Source organism: Hordeum vulgare, chromosome 4H (assembly GCF_904849725.1).
Source record: "Hordeum vulgare subsp. vulgare chromosome 4H, MorexV3_pseudomolecules_assembly, whole genome shotgun sequence".
Taxonomy (NCBI): Eukaryota; Viridiplantae; Streptophyta; class Magnoliopsida; order Poales; family Poaceae; genus Hordeum; species Hordeum vulgare.
Window position 1 is genome coordinate 81,662,044 of NC_058521.1, and position 9,764 is coordinate 81,671,807.

General features: G+C 40.0%; 1 pseudogene; it reads right to left on the reverse strand.

Moving 5' to 3' along the window:
• Positions 1-1,921: 1,921 nt before the first annotated feature.
• Positions 1,922-8,166, reverse strand: LOC123450296 (annotated as a pseudogene).
• Between the last annotated feature and the right edge of the window lie 1,598 nt (positions 8,167-9,764).

The following is a 9,764-nucleotide window of genomic DNA, read 5'->3' on the forward strand; positions in this document are numbered from 1 at the left end:
TGATTATTTGGTGTTTATTTAGTTTGTATGATTTAATTGAAACTTATCCAAGCACTAGGTTGTATGTAGCCATGTGTTTTACATGATGCTGTGTGTTGACAAGGGCACTTCCTCTATTTTCTCATCTGTAAGTGATCTGAGGGTGTCCTTTTAGTTCCTGGTAAGCAAATGTAAATGTTTAGTCCATCCATCTTGACTAAGCAAATGTTTCATTTTTCTGTTGGAGCAGTAGTAGTTAAAGTTTTTTTTTTGTACTTTAAAGTTTATGCACGGTCGAATTTTATGAACTAATAATTGCAGTACATATAGGTGTATGCAAAAGTTCTAAATTCAGATTGAAAAAGCAGAGGAATGGCTTGATCTTGGCATACCATTTTTGACGTATGATACTTAATTTTCACTAATAAAATTGGAATAAGCCTCCCCAGATTCTTTGAGAGGTTTCAGAATTCAGAATATCCTTTATAAGTTGTCCAACATTTTCCTTCTTTCTTGAAGTCACGATTTGCTGTTATATTCATTGACTTCAGAATTATGAGCTTCATATTCCCTCCGTCCCAAAATAAGTGTCTCAACTTTATACTAGCTCTAGTACAAAGTTGTACTAAGCTTAAGACAGTTATTTTGGGACGGGGGAGTATTTTATATTTCTATGATCCCTGGTTTCTCTCTATTTTTTCATTCTGCCACCGTACAGGATTTGAGCTGATTTTAGTTATTTAGTTCATTTCTTTACATGTTCTTTGATGCAGCATAAGGTTGATGGTACAATTGCCCACCAATAGTTACAAAGTTCATCGCCTCATGCAAAAGGATAAGTGCATCTATAGTTCTGTCCTAAATGTTCCCAGTTGCCATCTACTCGAATAATCCAAGTTTTGCAGTAAGAATTCCTCCTCTGGTTGCCTTCCAAGTGATTAGATAATGACTGAATGTGATTATAACCTTGCACCTCCAGTTCTTTCTGTTAGATGTATTCCAACTGGTTCACTTCATCCTTTATACCTTCCTTATGTACTTGGGGAAACAAAGAATGAAACTTGGCTTCTAACAGGAAATTGCAATAACTAGCATTCACAGCTAGTAGACAACGATATTTCATCGATTCAGTAAATAACCCAACCTAACATCAAATAACTCCTTGAATTACCCAGCTAGTAGAGAACTTGTCTTCTAATAGGAAATTCCAATTGGTTCATCCAGTACTTTCGAAAGTAGCCACACAACCACACGGTTTGCAGATTACAGAACCACCAAAAACACACACAAAATACCAGCCGAATAAACACACACAAAATCCAGTACTTTGGAAAGTTAAAACTAACGCTTCTCATTGTGATGAATGATGTCGACCATCATCGTAAGCTTCCTCTGGTCTGTCATCAGCTGGAACAGGCAGATATCTTTGACTTGCAGATGATTGTGGCAGGCAAACTTGTGCCAACCTCCCCTGAGCACCTTTGCGCCGCCATTCCTCGGGTGCACCTCGACTTCCCATGACTTGCTCCTCTCTGCCGTCACGAGTGTCACAGTCTGCTCTCCAGCGGGGAGATACTCGTCAGCATACTCCCTGCAAATGTTCTGTTCCCAGACACAAAATGTTGCATAGGTTAGCTGAAATCTTACCAAGCACAAGAACACATACAGTGAATAACTACTACTACATCCGATTGACAGCTGGAGTGCGTTCAGAGAAGATGTCGACTTACTACGGCGTATAGGCTGTTGTTGCCAACACTGCTATTGTTCATTATCGACACGTAAATGGGAACTTTAGACTGAAGGGCGCGAGCTCTCTTGTCGACATTCATCTCCTGCTCCCTGGTCAGACATGCGGTTGATGATATTATGTAGGGGCGTTTCCGAGGACGTGCTTCATGATCATGGCTGTGAACCGAATAAGGCGCATCTCCTCCTGGAAACATTGCTAAAACGAATTAGAAAAGAGAGAACCGGAAGTGCACCAATTTGTTTCAGCCTACCAAATAAGGGCAACCTGGTTCCTTCCTAACACAGGTCGTCGAAGTTGCCTTTGCCCTGGTAGACCTTTGCACTGGTTCTACCATCAGTCGTGCGTACTCTTTTAGGGGTAGCTGAATTAACCCTTGTTTTGCCACGAGTTAAGCTTACTCTTTATGAACCAGTTCCGCTTCCACCGGAATGCAGCATTGATTTGTGAAGTACATGTACTCTAAGTGAGAATTTTCTCCCGGTGCCCTTCTTCATTCTTTCAAAGACGCAGATATCTCCCACCTGTACTCGACTCTTGCGAATAAAGTCTAACCAACCAGGCCCACAAAGGATGGACCCGTGTTTATCTTTCCTGATGTGAAATCTGGGAAGCCACTTCTCGCTCTTGCCTTGGCACTCCAGCACCACAGTTTGACTTTTACGTGGGAAGTGTTCGTCTGCATAACCTTTGGGAATGACCTAATTCCAGATGGCACAATATCAGTGACAGATCAACAAATATGACTAGGCTGGGATCAGTTCATACAGAGAGTAACTCCACCCTGGTGATGTGAAGTGTTTTATTTTGCACAGATTGTTTTTCATTGAAGCACATGATTTTTCAAGTAAGTTGACTGCATATCCAAGAGCATATATGCTAGTTCTTAAAAATTGCCAACTTTACAACACAATCTGAGCACAGTGCTTACTTGTACTCTCTCGGTCCATATTAATTGTCACCGACTTAGTACAACTTTGTACTAAATCAGGGACAATTAATATGGACTGGAGGGACTACATGATAACTTAAACAGCTATCTTATAGAACTTCAGCAACATCATTTCGTGCATATGTAACTTAAAGATGCACAATGTTCCCCGGCTAGATGCTACAATGTACTACAACGTATATTTTAGTATCTGAAAATATAACTGTCTTCATATTACTGAACTCAAAATAATTATCAGGGTGATTCACACTTTCTTTTTTCTTCACGCAATCAAAATAAAAGCAAAATTATACCAAATATGCAATGGATTAAAATGCTCACACAGGAATCTAAAATATAAGCATTTAAACATTATGAACGACAGCTTTGGCAAAAAAGAACAGTAAAACGTACAAGAGCAGAAGTTTGTGACTTGACATAGCTCGGCTTCATGACAGCCACGAACGCAGGAATTTCAGCTCCAACATCCTGGATAAGTGTAGTTACTTTCTCATCCTGTACACTGGATAGAGTACTTCCCCGAGCTAAGACATAATCATGCCCTGAAGGTGTGTGGCCATCATCTAGCTCAAAAGATGATTTGTATTCCAAAGGAATGTCTTCAGTGCCTTCTTCTGTACAGATGTCAACAGTGAAAACAGCAACAATAAAATCTAATAGAGAATGTTTTTTAAAGGCATAATGCAGAAAGTAATACTAATGCAGAACAGAATCAAAATGTAACCTGAATCCCTAGATGAGGAGTATTCTATATCTGTATTTGCAGGCTTGGTGTCTTCTCCTGCACATAATCTCGATGGTAAAAACGGCGACAATATACGATATATGTAAATTCTATTGTGAACACATAATTCAGGAAGTAATGTTAATGCAGAAAAGGATCAGAATGTAACCTGAATCCTCAGATGATGAGTATATTGTGTCTGTATTTTCGTTCTCAGTGTCCTCTCCTGTGCATAATCTCAACGGTGAAAACCACGGCAATATAGTTGTAATATAAAATGTATTGTGAACAGATAACTGAGAGAACGTCAGTGCAGAAGACAATCGAAAGGCAACCTGAATTCTCAGGTGAGGAGTAATTTATGACTGTCTTCGCCACTTTTCTAGGATGGCTTGAGTTACCCCTTCCGCACGTAGCAAACCTTTTGCTTCCTGGTGATCTTGTGGCATTATCACGGGAGCCATTTGAAATATCAACAGAATCCACACCTCTTTCTTCAGCATTACTAGCAATGTTGATGCCAGGGCAGAAGAACACCTTTTCGCAATCATCAGAATCAAGGACGAGAACCTCAAAACGGGGTTTCTCAATGTGACGAAACAGCAAGAATCATTCTCTTCTATGTGATGTTCATCTATAAATGCCTGCCATCGACGCCGGAGGACTATATTACCCATACGCTTGGAAACTTCAAAGGCATACATATTACCATTAGAAGATTCTAGTTCGATGGTTCTTGAGATCTTTCCTCCGAAATTATCTATGAACTTCTTTGGTATGATCTGGAAAAAATTTTAGAAACATGTTGGTATGAAGTATAAACACAACAATTTCGTAGTTTCCGACAATGATGACTGCAACAAAAAATACGATATGGATGCAGTGTGAGAACTATGTTCTAATAGACTAGTCAGGAAATAGATTAATGAATGGAGCTTGATTGCATTGCTAATATTAATCAAAAGTTCACGATGACACAATGCATGATTAACTTTGAAATTAGAAAACACACAATGATGATCGTCATCTTGAGCTTTGAAGTTTTTTAGCCACAACGTTTCAGCCTTACAGAAATAATAACTGCTCAACTGGAACCCATTAGTTTAACTACAGAATTTGCTCACTAGCAATATGTTCAGAATCTATTCACTTCTTTCTATTTGTTTAATACCAGAACTGCCATTAGTTCAACCAACTAGCAGGCGACTATCAGTGTCAAAAAATGAAAAATACTAGCAGGCAACTATTCAGCACAAACCTAACTAACCCTGCATATTAACTGCAAACAGAAGATATCTGGGAAGACACTGAAATCATTACAGGCTTGCCATGCCATGTCTAAAATCAGCACCCATGTGCCCGCGGAAACACTTCATCTTTTCATCCAAATGGTCTGCATATCTCTTGCAAGAGTCACAAGGTTTCTCCATCCGGGATGCTGCTAGTCCAGCCCTGTGAACTGAAATTTACAGCTAATGTCAGCTATCCACAAGCACAAGGGTAATTTCTCCCTCCTGGAGAGTAAAGCTTGTTTCTGTGTTATGTCACTCTTCACACATTCCTGTTTATTCTACCTTCAAAACCAAAAACTATGCACAGAATCTTTCTATTGGAAACTGTAAATGCTGAAAACTGTAAATATGCACAGAATGCTTCTGCAGCAAGGAGACTCGGGTGGGAAAGTAGAAAACGATCAAACAAATAAAAGCAAGTAAAGATGCTTAGTACATGCTGATATTCAACAACCCGGACTTTTTTTTGGCAAAAAAAAAACGATAACTCAGATTTAAGTTTTAGAGTACGAGTGATGAGTAGGACGCATGACAGAGGAAACACCGTACATGTGCAAAGAAGCTCCAAGAGCTAAAAATAGCGATTGAGAGAGGAAAGCTCGGAGCTACTGATTACATATGCTGGTAATCATTCATATCGGTCTTGAAATGGTGGTAAAAAACATGTCTGTGTTGAGAAAAACCTTGAAGAAAAGCAAACAATATATTTTGAAATGCAGTATATGCTTTGGCGCAGCAGAGATGAACAATGTTGAAGAAAGGCAGTGATACTAGAGAAGTAGATCGCAAACAGGTTACCTGGATTTGGAACGATGTCTGTGCCGAGATTGCTGCGGCGCTAGAGGCAGAGTGGATCCGGCGTTCCAGTCGCTCCCAAGCCAACAATGCAGCAAGTCAAGTACCACCTGCACGGGGAGAATAAAAAGGAGCCCAAGCCAACAGTGAGAAGCAGTTAAAAACCTCCAACTACCAGCCTTCAACTTCCAAGAAGGGATTCATCTACCACTCCCACCTAGCTCTGCAGAGTCATGTCGAGTCACTTCAACCGGTCACTGCAACAGTGCATTAAACACTTGCGTGTGGAGAAGAAAAGGGAGCCAAGGCCAACCCCTGAGAAGGAAGCAATTGAGCCTCCAACTTCCAAGAAGGGGGAAATCCCTAGCAATAAATAAAGACGACGAGAGGTGGGCGGTGCACTCATGCCACTTTGGCAAGATGGCAGGTGTGCGAGCATGTGCGACCCACCCAACGCTGAGCCGGTCCATCGTTGACAAGCGTTTACCTTTTGGTTTTATTTTTTAAATGATCACAAATTTTGGAGATTTCAAAAACAGGGTTTGTTACACACTTCACATCCACAATATCAAGTAAAGACAACACATTAAATTTATCTGTGTGTGTGATTGGCTCGATGTACATGGTCAATCCTCACCCAGAAAATAAAGTTTTTTTTTCATTTGGCTCCAGTCTTAGCAAACATGAATTTTCCGCATCTATGAATTTTGAAGATTTTAAAGAATAGAGCCAAGTTGCATACTTCAAATATCTAAATTGTAGAAATTTAAAGGATAGAAACTTTGTAGGGGAAAAAATCTTTTAAAGGCGGTTTGTAAGAATGGATTTCAATTTCTATGTAGGATAAGAATCAATACTTCACATTTGTGAAAATAGACACATATTACCTTTTTTAAAACTTTAGCACGAAATGAACTCAATCCAAAACCATTTCCCAAAATGGCCCACTTTTGCATGACGCTCGGGGCTGGGATGTCATGCTAGCGCCATCAAGATGGCAGGGCGCTATGCTATCCAAGCCCGGGACGCCATTCTTTCTAACATGACGCCTTCACCCCTAACATCATGTAAAAGGGTGATTTTCTGAGAAAAAAAATTAAATCGGTTCATTTTGTGTTGAAGTCCTAGAAAAGGGCCAGATTTATTTATTTTCAGTTCATATTTCAAAGGAAAAAATAATTAGACTAGACTAAATGAATTGTTTTTCTAGAGTAAAGTACACTAGAGGTCCTAAAAGTATTCCAAGTGTGTCAAGTAAGTCCTAAAAGTTAGAAATCATTCACCGCACGTCCTAAATGTGTCTAAGTCATTTGCCAGAGGTCCTAAAAGTATTTCAATTCAAGTAGTCCTAAAAGCTGGTAAAATACACGTATTTTTCGATAAAGTGAATATATTAATATCACAAAGATACCAATTACAACCATCATCTGTACCAACAAGATGTCCAAAGACATCAATGATACACACAACCAAAAAAGAAAATAAAAAGAAGAGAAGATAGGAAAAATGAAAAAAAGACCTGCCATAGTGAACAATCACTAGCAGCAACAACACTCTAACCACCACCAAAGAGAACACTTGAAATACAGAATAGGTTTCCAAAAGCAACACCTCTAAGGAAAAAACAATGCAGAAACGTTATCATTGCTCGATCAAAGATCTTGGGCTTTCACCCCGAAGAAAGTTTGAGTTCACCCAAAAAGACAATGCCTTCAACAAGGCCATTGCCAGGTACAACCAAATAAAGGCGAGATCTTGGGTTTTCATCCTGGGAATCGAGACTAGGTAATCAAGGAGCACTACCAAAAATGCAGTCCTCTAGTGCTACCACCCCCACTTGCCGAGGTCGTTGAAACATGTCACCATACATCTAGCACACAAACTTCATTGCATCCAATATATCCTTCCACCAAAGCTTCAAGACCCCCAATCGCAGTCGTCATGCCTTTCACCACCTCTATTAATGCCTTGGAAATCTTGACTTAGACATGTCCCATCACACTGATAAGAGAGCGAAGCTTCACGCCATGGCCTCCTAAGGTCATGTTTGGCTGATAATAAGAGCGCGCGTGACCGAAGCTTTTTCGATCTAGATATCTAAGGATAACATACACCAATGACTACACCACAACACTTGATTCGGGAAAGTTAATTGCCGGGAGAAGTTGCTGAACAAGGGCAGACGAACTGTCGGGAAATCTGTTACTGCCGGCACAACTACCTCGGAGCATAGAAACTGCTGTTAGAACTCGTGCAATGGGGACACACAAACTGCCGGTATATTTTAGGGCACCCTATCTGCCAAGACAACTAATCTGTGGCATATTTTCTGTCGGGATCCTCTTGGGCGGGATACTGAAATTAGAGTGGGCTTAAGCGTGCTTGCGAGGAAAAGCGTGCGAGAGATGAAATTTTGGGCTAGACACGTGCCGGCCACATGCCACACCGCCGCAACCACCCCCAAATCCCAATCCACTCCTACCCAAAACGCATTCCCGTCGTCCCCAACCAAATTGCATCCGCCGCCGGCCACTGTCCACCCAACCACTGCCATCATTGCCCCCACCACTACCTCGCCGTCGCCCCCACCACCCGACCGTCGCCGGCCGCCGTTAGCACCATCGCTGTCGCGGTCGCCCCCAACCATTTTCATGTACTTAGCATAAGGGGTCATCTTCAAAAGATTAGTCAAACGAGTACGCATAAGAAATGGCCTAAGCATTTCAGCAAATCGTTCAAATTCTTCATCATCTTTTTTCTTAGTTGGTTTAGGTGGATAAGGCATGGGTTTTTGAACCCATGGCTCTTTTCTTTACCATGCTTTCTAGCAACAAAATCTCTTTTATCATAACGTTTATTCTTAGGTTGTGGGTTATCAAGATCAACAAGAGGTTTATCTCAACTTCATTATTTGTCTCTTTATCATTGTCATGTTCAGAATCTACATGAGCATCATCAGTATCATTTTCATTATCACTAGGTGAGTGCTCACTATGAGATTGAGTTTTAGCATCAGAGATAGAGATATCATTAGCATTAGCAGAAGGTTTTTCTACTTCAGGTTCACTAGAAGTATGCAAGGTCCTATCATTTTTATTTTCCTTTTTCTTCCTAGAAGGACTAGGTGCATCAATATTAATTCTTTGTGAATCTTGTTCGTCTCTTTTAGGATGACCTTTTGGATATAGTGGATCTTGAGTCATTGTTCCTCCTCTAGTCATTACTCTAACAACATGATCATTCATATTATTAGGCATTTCATGAAGTAACTCAATTTGAAATTTAGCAACTTGTTCTAGTTGGGTTTGAACCATAGAAGCATGTTTTTCAACACCTCTTACATCATTGGTGATTATAAATAACAAGTCACTTAAGCGAGCAATCATATCCGAGTTTTGTTTCAATTGTTTCATGACATGGGAGTTGAAATGATCTTGCTTTATAATATAATTATCAAACTCATATAAGCATTGACTAGGATGTTTATTGTAAGGGATGTCACCTTCGTCAAACTTTAAAAGATAATTTACCTCCACCACGTGGGGTGGTGTTTTGAGACCATGGATTTCTTCGATAGGTGGTAAATTCTTAACATCTTCTGCTTTAATGTCCTTTTCCTTCATACATTTCTTTGCCTCTTACATAGGACTATGGAATAAGATACCTCTCTTCTTTGGAGTAGGCTTTGGCGGTGGTTGAGAAAGTGTCCATTCATCATAATTCTTCCATATATTAGTCAATAATTCCTCAACTTGTTTGACAATTCTTTTCGTGAAAACACAATCTACACAACTATCTAGGTGGTCCATAGAAGCATCGGTTAGTCCATTATAAGATATATCAAGTATTTCATTTTTCTTTAGAGGATGATCAGGAAAAGCATTAAGTAATTGGAGAAGCCCCCCCAAGCTTGTGGGAGACTCTCTTCTTCAATTTGCACAAAATTAAATATTTCCTATAAGGCATCTTGTTTCTTGTGAGCAGGAAAATATTTTTCACAGTAGTAGTAGATCATATCCTTGGGACTACGCACACAACCAAGAGCGAGAGTATTGTACCAAATCTTAGCATCACCCTTTAATAAGAACATAAATAATTTGAGGATATAGTAGTAGCAATTTTTCTCATCATTAGTCAATAGCGTCACTACTAGGAAAAAGCTTATACACAAAGTCTTAGCAGTAGCGCGTGTTAAAACAAAGCGCTACTTCTAAATAACAGTAGCACGTGGCGGATGAGCCCGCTACTGTTACCCAAATAGCAGTAGCGCTC